The 12213-nt window shown below is 40.3% G+C and overlaps 1 protein-coding gene and 1 long non-coding RNA gene across 10 annotated transcripts in view; one reads left to right on the top strand and one right to left on the bottom strand.

Moving 5' to 3' along the window:
- The window catches only part of LOC113964833, a 38512-nt gene extending 33648 nt beyond the window's left edge, over positions 1-4864 (top strand). The window contains exon 3 of the long non-coding RNA XR_003533310.1: positions 4608-4864. This is a non-coding gene — a long non-coding RNA (uncharacterized LOC113964833). The remainder of the gene's footprint in view (positions 1-4607) is intronic.
- Positions 1-12213, bottom strand: part of TENM4 (teneurin transmembrane protein 4) — a 603970-nt gene that overhangs the window by 303659 nt on the left and 288098 nt on the right. The window lies entirely within an intron of this gene.

The following is a 12213-nucleotide window of genomic DNA, read 5'->3' as shown; positions in this document are numbered from 1 at the left end:
GGTGACAATACACAGGGATGATAAAGAGCAAAAAAAAAAAGGAAATAATTCTGCAGTCAGCCATAAAAATTCCCACTTCCCACTGGCTCTTTTATGGAGAATTGTTTTCCTCTTGCGAACAGTAAACAATGAAGACAGGTTTTGTAGCTGGGTGAAGGGCACTGAAGCAGTGTCAGGGTCTGATCAGAAAGAGTAAGGTGCTAAGCATCATATGGGGTATGCAGACTGGAAGCCAGAAGCATCACTGCTCTTCTGCTGTTATAAACACTGGAATCACCCCAAGCGATTGAGCCCTTGCCAAGTAATTCACCGCTCTGCGGACAGACTCTGCTTCTTGTTCGTGTTTGCTGATCTGATGCAATTCCTAGTGCTTAGTGGTTTAACAGAACTTCTTGTGAGACACTCGATTTATCACTGATAAATCACTGATGAAATCTAAAGTTCAGTTATAAAGTGAGGGCTCATCCACAGCCGTATAAAAGGCTTTCCCCTGGGTTAGAAATACACCAGTGAAGATACCTAAAACAATAAACTCCTGCACAACTCCTGCACCACTCAGCCTTTGTTTCAGGCTTTTGCTTTTAAGACATAATTATTGTTCCTGGTTAATTATGGAAAAGATCTGTGCATCATTCCTACCACTCCCAGTCGGTCTCATCCTATCCTCCACCAGCTCTCAGCTCCTTTATGCACACAGCAAAGAAGTTAAACTCAGCAAAGAGCTTCTCCATTTTAATAGAAACATTTTCTGTTTTCAATGCTGCCAATGCCTTTGCCTCCTTTGCATATAATAGATCAGTGGATGGATGCTGTATAGTTGCTGTCTTAGGATGTTTCAGGGGTCCTTTGTATTTGTTCTTCAAGCAATGGTCCAAAAGCAGTGAATTTTCACCCTTTTCTGTTCAAAATCTTGGCAAATCTTCTTGTCTCACTGAACAGTATGCTTTAGATATGGAGGTGGTGATGACTAGTGATAGGAGAAGGGGGAATGACTTTAAACTGAAGGACTGTAAGTTTATGTCAGATATTAGGGAGAAATCCTTTACTATGAGGGTGATGAGGCACTAGAACAGGTTGCTCAGATAAGCTCTGGATGCCCAATCCCTGGAAGTGTTCAAGGCCACGTTGGATGGGGCTTTGAGCCACTTGGTGCAGTGGACGGTGTTTCTGCCCATGGCAGGGGGTTGGAACCAGATGATCTTGAAGGTTCCTTCCAACCCAAACTACTTTGTGATCCTATGATTCTATGACTTCCTTTCCTTGCAGGTGTGGGCTGAGGACAAACCCTATAAAAATTTTTTAAGCATTCAAAATGATTATGGATCTGTATTTGAGGCAGGATCTCCAACTATTTGCTTTTCGGCTGGTAAGTAACAGATGATGCAAACAACAACTCTGCAAGCAATCTTTTCATCTGGACTAAAATGTGTGGGACTACACTACAAATCTTTTTATTCCCCATGCCTGTAGTGCTTGTCATACAAGCTTTTGAAATCTGTCTTAGACATCTCAGTGCACATCAATCCCAAATCTCTAACCCAATGCATTTCTCAGCACACTACTTGAAAAGGAGGTTTTGCCCTTTGATCCCAATATGCACAAAACCTAGTAAGAAATCTGTGGGGCAAAGCACTACCTGATTATTCCTTTGTGTGTATCTGTTATTTCCCAATAATAGATACAGTGCTGCTACTCTGGATCCTGACCCCCATTATACTGATACAATGCAGCAGCTCCACTGACTTTCTCATTTGTGCCATCAAAAAGGTGCTGCAGTACGAACTGTGGCCCTGCTATGCATTCATCTTTCATTTCCATGCATTTCTTGCCTAATACCAGAGTGAGGGTAACACCAGCACAGTTCAGCCTTCACCTCTTCTTGGCATGATTTATCTGCATTATACAGCAGCTCTAGGAGAGATTGCTCTCATTTATACTGTGATCCAGCAAATTTTCTCCTCAAACTAACTCAATACCTTTAAATAGAAGCAATACCTGAGCAGAGAAATGAAAAGAAGGGTCAAAACAGTGAAAACCAAAGTGCCTGGGCATCATAGCATTAAAAGTAAATATCACTGTAACCCCATTTTCACTGTGATCTTTGTAAAGGGTACAGACACTATGCCTGTGGGATCTTGTTGCTCTGACATCGTTATACATGGGTTTCGATTAAAAAATGGAAATGTATGGATGTTGTTTATGGCTTGTATAATGGTGCTGGAAATCTGGTCAGATGGGAGGTTGGTTTGAAATAGGACATAAACCTCAGCATAAGCTTTTGTCACCTTTGTGCTAAAAATTGAAGAGATGAGCTGATTTGTCTTCCTCCCAAACTCCATTTTAGCACTTAATAGGTCACCCGTTGTTATATGAAAGTAGTGTTCTAATTGCAATTAGTAGTTTAGGGGAATTTTAATTGCAATGTAGTGGGGAGCACTACCTCTAGATAACACTTTTATCAGTGTGGCGTTACTTGAATGACAAGCAGTGATGGGTGGCTTCTTCTGATTTAGGTAAATTTGCTCCTAAAGAAATAAAGTTAAATTATAATAGAGCACTCTTAAACAAACAAACAAACAAACAAACAAAGGAAGAGAACTACCTGTTAAGGTGATTTGTCTTGCCTGCTATAGGAAAACAAATGCAGGCAGGAACATACAAAATATTATATTTCAAGCAGGTAAACACTGGCAAGAGAGAAAAGCAACTGAACTAGTATAAAATGGTATGAATAATTTGAGACTGAAAACGAGATGAACGTTTCTAGGCATCTGAAGAATGAAGCAACTGTTTCCAGTAAAAGAGATGAGAGCAGGGCACCAATCTGGCTTCAAAACAAAAATTTTATCCCTGTCTGTAGTGAGAGTCGGGATTTGGTGAGGCAATAAGGTCTTGGGAACAACAGGGCATGGTTCTCAAAAATTTGGACAATTTCCTTTCTGCAGTGTTAGCATCAAGATAATTTTCAATGTAAAAAAAAGGAATGGAATAATGAAAGGGAAGAAAGAAAACAGGGCGAAGAAAGGGAGGAAGGAGGGAAGGAAGAAAGGAAGGAAGGAAGGGAGAGAGGGAGGGAGGGAGGAGGGAGGGAAGAAGAAGTAAAAGGAAACATGAAATTAAAAGAAAACAAAAGAACAAGCAACAGAAAAATGAAAGTAAAATGTAAAAGAGAGACCAGAGAAGAAAAGAGGGAAAGAGCAGGAAAGAAAGAAAGAAAGAAGGAAAGAAGGAAAGAAAGAAAGAAAGAAAGAAAGAAAGAAAGAAAGAAAAAGAAAGAAAGAGAAAGAAACAAAAAGAGTAATAACCTTTTAAACCAAAACCAGCTACACCTAAAGCCCAGATGACTTCAGAGAAGCTGATTTACTAAGGCTTTCTAACGTTTCACATAATCAATTGCATCTCACCATTGCTTGACTATTGTTTAACATACAAGAGCAATATAGTTCCAGACCTTGCTTGGGGCAGGTAATGATGGTGTGTTTGTGTGGGATGGAGTAGTAATTCATTTCAGACATGGAGGTAATTCATTGCAGACATTCTTTAAGAGAGTTAGGGGAGAAAATAAAATGACAGATGATTTTACAATAGTTCAGGATTATTTTTTTTTTGCTGCTGACCCTGGAACTGGTAATAGCAGGAAATGGAAAGATTAGGATAAAGAATGGTCATTGATACTTGGGGTCTGATAGCCACTTTTGCTGAGCTCTATACTTATTTTGAAAGGAACGAAGCATTAAAAACAGCCAAGGTTTTCTTTCTTGCACATAAACTGTCTTACAGATCTTATGGAAAGCGTATAATGGGTGAACAGGAATTATGCCAAAGGGTTTCACAGGAATAACTCTGAACTCACATAAAACATGACAGAGAATTAGGTATTTTTTTGTTCTAAATTGAGTAAGATTTCTCAGCAACCTATAGAGAAGTCATCCTTTTCCATTAAATTCCTTCTTTTCCCATATGAGAAGAAAGGATTGATTTTGTTTGTTGTCTGTTTAGTAATAAAATTGGTTCTGCACGTAAATGAAAAGAGTGGATATTCATACCCAGACAAATAGTCTAAATAATAAGAATATAGAAAAGAAATTGTTCTAGGGAAGTCAGAGATGGAATTCATGGGAGAATAAAAGGAATCCACCTAAAAAATGGTAAGAATCAAGATGACATTTTAAGATGTGCCCTCAGAATTTGTTTACTGAATGGACAAGTGACCATTAAAGGATATTGTGGGAATCATGATTTATTAAGTTAGGTTCAGCTCTATGGTGCAAAACAGTCTGTCCAGGCAATACCAAGTCCACCAGAATTACTCTGTATTGAAGAAGAACAGAAGTGGTTTAGGGTCATTCACACCTGATCTGCTATATTCGGCCAGCAGGTTTATGTCCCACTACAACAGACATTCCTGCAGCTCAACCTCCTGTCTGACAATCTAGATGGCCCTTTTCCCTATCACCGTTCTGAAATTACTGGGCAACTTTAGTGATACCACAGGTAATCTACAGCCCTTTTACATAGCTCTGCAGGTTAAATATACAAAACTGGTGATGTGAATTGAAGAATATATGTATATAACCTTGTATTTCATCCCCTTTTTCTAACCAGAGGAGCCCGGTATGAAAATCACTCAAGGAAGGATTGATGCACCTTAATTTGGTGGGAATATCATCAATGGATGACACAAGCTGGATAAGTGTTAACAGTTGCACTGAACCAAGCAGTTAACAAAATTGATGTGATTAATAATAATAGACAACTACTTACATTACTTTGAGACTTTAGAGCTCTGAGTTCCTAAAGGAGTCAGGGTGAGGAGATACTGGATAAAGAAATGGGAACTCCTGGAAATGGTTATTTTTCTGGTCCTGCTGTTAAGTATTCTGACCAAAATGTGAAAAATAAAGTGGTCAGATGTTATATGGCTGTCTTAATTGTGGTAATTGTGCATTTTTTCCAGGCACAAAGAAGGATGCTGCTGCCTCTACATTAAAGGGAGAATGAGTTTTATGAGTCATAAAAGAGAAGGAAACACCGGAACCTTAGCTCACTTGCTGTAAAAAAAAAAAAAAAAAAAAAAAAGAAAAAAGTAAAAAAGAAAAAAAAGTGAGGACTTCAAGGCTTATCCTGAAAAATATGGCAACTGGAGGTGTTCAGTAGCTCTCTGGACCAGGCTTTTTGCCAGGGAGTAGCACTGACGACAAAACACTTTGAGCTGAGGATTCATCCCAGCATCCCTAGAAGCAAGGAACAGAGGTGTTACTGCACCAGGGCTAACTAGGACATCACTTAGGAAGGGACCGTCCCCTTTGCAGCAGTCAAGGCATAACACGTCTCCCAAAAAATGTACAAAAACATGTGTTCCCAGGAAATTTCTTCCCTTTCTCATATGCTGTTCACTTTAATGTCTATTTCTACAAACACTTGCTGCTTGACTTCCTTCCTGTCACCACAAGGAGTCCCATTTAATTAACCTGGCAGCCTACGGTGGTGAAAATAGATTGCAGCTTGTAAGTGTGGAGATTGACAGTCTCTGCAAGCTGCCTTGGTTTGCTTAGCTACAGCAGTTATTGTTTCTCAATTATTTTGATAGTATGATTCCAGGCTGTACATCCAGTGGCCTGGCTGCAGCTGCAACAGTTAGTTGAGGACAGGGAGGGAGTGGGCTGCGTGTGACATGGAGCATCAGCAGTTCACTCCTCCACGTCTGTGTTATATTGGGTAGGGAATTGCCTCTGGCTAATGACAAGCCTTCTTAACATTTTCCTCTGAGAAAACAGATGATCAAATGCAAGAAAGCCTACTCATTAAAACAAGTGGTGGGAAGGTTTTGTTCTTTTCAGTCTCATCCCATACCTAGAGAACCAAGACTACCTATATTGACTGAATATAGCATCTGTTTACTATCAGCTTTGTCTGAAACTACTCTTTTTTTTTCCAAGTTAATGAAAATGGAGTTCGAAAACTGGTTCTGATTAGGCAGGTCAAATAGTGAAAATACTCTCTAAGGCCAGAATATACCTCAGGATCCCATTGTAGAGCAAAACAGCACATAGAAATCATCAGAAGAGCAGCAGATCAAAGCAGATGGGAGTGGCCTACTAGGTGCTACTGGGTTTGGAGGTGCTGCCATGGTGCTGCAAAGGGAGTTGCAAAATTTGTGGATGAAATTCAGCCATATGAATTTATTTGCTAGATGGCCAGGCAGTAGAATTAGACCCTGGGTGAATATAAAGGAAGATAAAAAAGCCCCCCCTTTTAATTTTTAAGGAAGTATTGTGTGGTGCACAAGAGTGATGGTGGCCCCAGCAAAGGTTTCTTTTCTGCATTTCTTTCTGCCTACTTCACAGTCAACTGCTATACACCACTTCCACTGGAGTATTTTCTTTCCCGCTGCTATGAAGATAAATTGCCTATTACCAAAGTAGCTATAAGGAAGGGAAAAAAATAGTGTCTTTTCCATCACAATGCAGTCAAGTTCCGTTGTAATTGGCAGCAGAGCACGGTGGGTATGCCACTCCCACCAGGTCCCTTGCCCAGCTGATCGAGTCTGTTCTTTGTTTAAGATGCTGCTATTTGTGTTGGTTCATGTGTCTTTCTTTTTCAGTCTCTTTTTAGGGGCTGCCTTTTCTTTCCCTCATGGGAGATGGACAGCTAGGGGGAGGAAAGGCAGTTGTCATTTCCATTTGCTGGAGTTAGTACTGCTGCAGTGAACGTGATTCCTTCTTATGTGTTTGTACACTTTTGTGGGTACTACATGGTGAAACTGTAAATTCTAGTTATAAAAATAAAACATGATGTGCAGGAGAAGCAGGTGAGACGGAGATGTTAAACACTGGTATTTGGATGGCTTGGGTGGGTGTCCATGTTACATGAGCTTGGCAGAGATGTAGACGATGTGCAGCTCCTACTTTGGGATTCAGGGCCAGTATCCAGAAATTGTGATGTCTGGACTTCTGAGTAAATCTATATCAAGAAAGTGAAAACCTGTAGCAAGTAAGCCAGAAAGGGACTTTTAGCAAGGGTATGCTTTGACAAGTGGAAATGGCTTTAAACTGATGGAAGGTAGAGTTAGATTAGATATTCAGAAAAAATTCTTTACTAGGCTGATAAGGCACTAAAAGTGCCACAGAGAAGCTGTGGCTGCCCCATCCCTGAAAGCATTCAAGGCCAGGTTGGGTGAGGCTTTGAGCAACCTGGTCTAGTGGAAGGTGTCATGGCAGGGAGATTGGAACTGGATGATCTTTGAGGTCCCTTCCAACACAAACCATTGTATGATTCCGTGATCTGTTCCAGTTGATACCCCACTCTGACTGGCCTGTCTCTCTGTTACACTCCGAGGGGGTGTCTGTATCCTAGTCTATACTGATGTCGACTGGCCCACATCTGGGCTTCTTGTGCTCATCTGGTAGAGTCAACTTGGCCACCCCAGAGAAGACCTGAAGCCATGCATGGCTCACCGAGAGCCTACCCACACCTTTGTACCTCCCTGCCATGCCTGCTACATTGCCAGCTGAGTCTTGTCATGATTTTGTCTTTCTCCTGTTAGCAGCTTATAAAGGCTGAGCAGCACTGCTAGGGATTTTGTTTGAATCCCTCACATAGGTGACCAGGAATATGAATGTCTCCCTGCTCCATACATCTGAGGTACAAGGTGATCAAGCACTGGAACAGGCCATGGAAGTGGGTAGGCATGCCTGGATGTGTAGATGTGCCAGTTAGGGACGTGGTTTAGTGGTGGGCTTGGTAGTGCTGGGTTAATGGTTTGACTTGATGATCTTAGAGGTCTTTTCCAACCTTAATGATTTTCTGATTCTAAAAGTGTTTTGTTCTCTTGTCTCCCAGAATCACATCAGATCCGCAGGCTGCCTCTTTTGCATTACTCAGTCCAGAATTGTTTCTCCCTCCAGCATGCAGAAAGTTGCTTTAGAAGAAATAGTTGAAAGAAAAGCTCCTTTTTCAGCGTCTACTATAGTGCAGGTTTCTCCACTGAGTTTGTGTGTGAGGACCCAAGGGTCCCGAATATTTTATTGATATCTGACTAGAGCCAGAATTTGGAAATGCCATGACTAGACCAAAACATGGGTTTGAGAAGTCATAAGATGTATGTTCCAAGTTTTACAGAGAAAGCTAATCCTCAGATTTAATATAAAAATTGGGTTTAATCCATTACTGCCATTGACTTAAAAACTGTAACACTTTCTGTGTTGCTGTACCTCCAATACAGACACACACAGATTAATCCACTTTATATGTGCAGAATATTTGAGACTTATTGGAAGTTACAGAAAAATACGAGGTTTATCTGACACAAGAATGCAGTCAGCATGTACACACATCTTTGGGGATTTAAATGCATTTCTTTTTAACTAGTTTTCATTTGCATCCACAGAGAAATTGAGATTCACTAGGAAGGATTAGCTTATTGTAATACACCAGGTGAGATGTAGGGTGGCTGCGAGATTGGATAATGTAATTTAAATTTTGTAGTGAAAGTGCAAACATGAGATGGGGACATATATATGGGAAAATCAAGTCCAATACAAATTGTATAACAGTACCAGAGAAGAGAGCTGCATGACTCATGAAATGTAAGGGCTTTCTTTGAAAATAATAATGTTAGTCAGTTCATTAAGTAAACAGAAGTGAATGGAGTGTTTGATGTAACATTTTAAATAGTATCGGAAAGAGTAAAATAACCACAAGCTAAGAACAAGGATAGTTCAGTATATTGCATGCACAGATTTCTTTTTATCCATTTCTTGCTTGTGTCCAACACAAAGAAGGTTAAAAAAATTAACCCTTATTGCAAAGAATTATGTCTATATGCAGAGGTGTAGAATCTGGTGGCATTGTTCTGATCCATGTCTATATGCATGTCTAGGTGATCAGGTGTATGTATGTCCTTCATTGTAACAGAGAAACATGATTTTTTTTAAAATAAAATCTGCCATTCACTGGAGTAAAGAGACAAATTCCCAAGGGAAAAAGAACAATCTTTGCAATGTGTTACAAAACGAGAAAATACATTTATTTCCACTCCAGAGAGGAGAGGTGTTATGACCCCACAAAAAAATTAAAGGGCTAATTTCAAGAACCTGTAGAAATCCATGGGAGAAAATGAGCCTTCACTGCAATAAGTATGAAATCTTACAGGGCCACAAACAATACAAACTCTCCCTTCTCCAACCACTTGAAATCTATTTATTGTCTTTTTCTAATGTACTAACAAAAGTAATAAGCTTATCTCACTTGGAAAAATAAAAGGCATAAACACTGTTATATCCTTGAGTAAAAGTGCTCTCTCAATCCGCTGTGGTCAATTGCCAGCCCCTGCACCCCATGCTGGCAAAAAAAGAGCTACAGAAGAGGAATGCCTTATGCACAGAGGGAGACTGTGCTGAAGGGTCTCCATCTCCCTCTCTGCAAAGTGAAATTCATCGCAGGAGGCTCTAATTATCCTGTGGCAAATTAAATGGCAAAAGCAGCAGGAGCCTCTAAGACTCTGCTGTAGAGTGGAATTTCTAGTGGGGTTTTTGTTGTTTTGTTTTTATGTTCTGGCTTAATGCACAGCTCATCATTACCAGGCACTTGGTTATGCCCGTGCATTGCAGCCTGGGTGAAGAATCACATGGATGTGATCAATATTTCAGTACCTGAAGGAGTCCTACAAGAAAGATGGAGATGAACTTTTTATAAAGGCATATAGTGACAGGACAAGGGGAATGGCTTTAATGTGATAGAGGGTAGGTTTAGATTAGATATTAGGAAGAAATCTTTTACTGCAAGGATGGTGAGGCACTGGCACAGGTTGCCCAGATAAGCTCTGGATTCCCCATCCCTGGAATTGTTTAAGGCCAGGTTGGATGGGGCTTTGAGCAACCTGGTCTAGTGAGTGGCATCCCTGCCCATAGCAGGGGGGCTGGAACTTGATGATTTCAAAGGTACCTTCCAACCCAAAAAATTCTGTGAGTCTATAATTCTTTGATATATTTCACCTTGAAAGCATGGGAAAAGTAATGCCTTTTCCTGGGTAAACCCCCACAAACTAACAAGTAATAGATAGAAAAGTTCCTGAAAACTATAAGAACTAAGCTGAATTATCCTCTATCCTCTCTCCACATCCTTGGTTTGATATTGGCCAAGGAGTAAAATGTCATGCAACAAACAGACAGACTAGTAATGATGAAGCTGAGAATGTACCAAATCAGCTAGCCCACTCATGCAATTTGCTTCTCTTTATTGTTCACAAAATCCTCACAAATTCAAAGGCAAATAGAAAAGTAAGTTATCTGATCATAACAAACAAAGCATCAGCAGTTTGAGTCTGTGTTTGGCAGTTGGGTTGTCTTCTCTTCAAGTTTGCAATCCCTTCAGCTACGAGCTACCTGTGGTGCCTGAAGCACTAATGTAAACTGTCAAGGATGGAGTAAATACCTTGTCTGCAAGATTTAACTTTTTGTAATAATAGAACATGATCCAAACAGTGAGCTTCAAAACTAACAGAAACAGAAAGTTTTGCATGTATATGTTAAGGCACAATTGTGTATCTGTCTTTAACTGTAAATATAAATATCATGTGAGGCCCCGGCAGCGTAAGCTGCACAGCAGAAGCACAGCATCCCCAAGCAGGGTCCTGCTCTGAGTCTCCTGGCATCAGTAAGAAGCAGGACTGGGCCCTGGTATGTAAGAACAAGATAATGGTACTGTTCAGTTTGGCTTCAGTAATGCTGAGAAACTGGCAATTTCAAATATGAAATACCATTGGAAAGACCAATTGGGATTCAGGGGATCTGTCATGGATCAGAGCTGGGCATGTGCGATCTTAGCCATGGAGCCAAACCTGCACCTGATGTAAATCACTATATACCTTTTCCAGTCAGACACCTTGAAAAAAGCACACGCTTTCATGTGTACACACAAGTATGGTTTTTTTCCTACTAAGGGAATTAGGGCTTTTTGAACTTATTCAGTACTTTATATCCAACATTGGCTTTAGCTCATTCATTTAGAGCAGACAGACAAACTTTCTCCCTTCCTCTCCCATAATTTTCCTAATGGTGCAGTATTAAAGGAATCGTTTCTCTGCTTCTGCTGGGTACCTTATAACTAGCACCATGTTGATATTTACCAGTTGTAACACAGAAGAGTCATTTTTGGTAGCTAATGCATCTCTCCTATATGTCCCTGTCACTCTCTTCCTGCTCCAGGACAGCTCCCTATGCATGAGATGAGACAGAGCTGTAAACTTCACAGTCGTGCTGAAAATCTTGGTCTAGGCAAAGATTTCTTAACACTTTGGCATTTCCCTCAGCTGCCTGACTTTTTAGGGGTTTTTTATTGGTTTACAGAAGAAAGACAGAAAATACATGCTTGGCGAGCCCAGAAATCAAAATGTAAAGAGAAAGAAGAAATCTTATTCTGATTTTGTTCAAGTCTCATTATTACAAAGAGAATGTCATTATTTTTTACAGGCTATTTAAGATGTCTGAATTGTGGTCTTTGGCAATGGAGACAACAGACATTTTAACCACTTGTTCGTGAAATGAAAGCAAGATTCTCACCAGAATTTTCAACCTGTGGGTGGCAAAATTTCCTCTCTTTGAGGAGTTATGAGCTTCTAAGTTATTTCCAATCTATACAATAGACAATAAAGTAAATTCAATAATGCCTACTGCTGTCTTTAGTGTTCTGATCTTCTTCCTTTACAGTGCATAATTTAACATAAAGCTCCATCTACTACACAATATAATCTGGCCTGCCAGGAAAGTGCATTGTAGGATGACAGTTACATCATATAGTGAAGACTGAGAGAAGTATATATGTTTTTCCTGCATGGTTTATGGGACTATTTTTATCTGTTTTTCTGTAATGCTTCAAGAAGTTTTCTTCTGTAGAATGAGCCTGCAGTTTTTCCTCCCCAGAGCCAACAGCTGAGCTCCTTAAGATGCCATACATACTGCCTGGGGAGGAGGGAGACAAATGACCCCTGTAGTTCTTGTCACCTTCCTCTGGTTAGCTGGCAATGACTCTTGGAAACAAAGCATGGAACAAAAGTGATGAAATGTGCCTTTTCTTTAGAGTGCCCAAATTGTTTTGCAAACACATAAAACCAGATTTTCCACAAACTGTTCTTATAGTCCCATAGACGAGCATCACAGAAGGATGTGACCGCCTGTCCTACTGTGCTTGGTACACCCCCTGCACTTGGCACTG

Source organism: Neopelma chrysocephalum, unplaced genomic scaffold (genome assembly GCF_003984885.1).
Source record: "Neopelma chrysocephalum unplaced genomic scaffold, ASM398488v2 Primary Assembly neopelma1_43, whole genome shotgun sequence".
Classification (NCBI taxonomy): Eukaryota; Metazoa; Chordata; class Aves; order Passeriformes; family Pipridae; genus Neopelma; species Neopelma chrysocephalum.
Note: the sequence above shows the minus strand (reverse complement) of the source record. Positions and strands in the feature narration are given on the sequence as shown.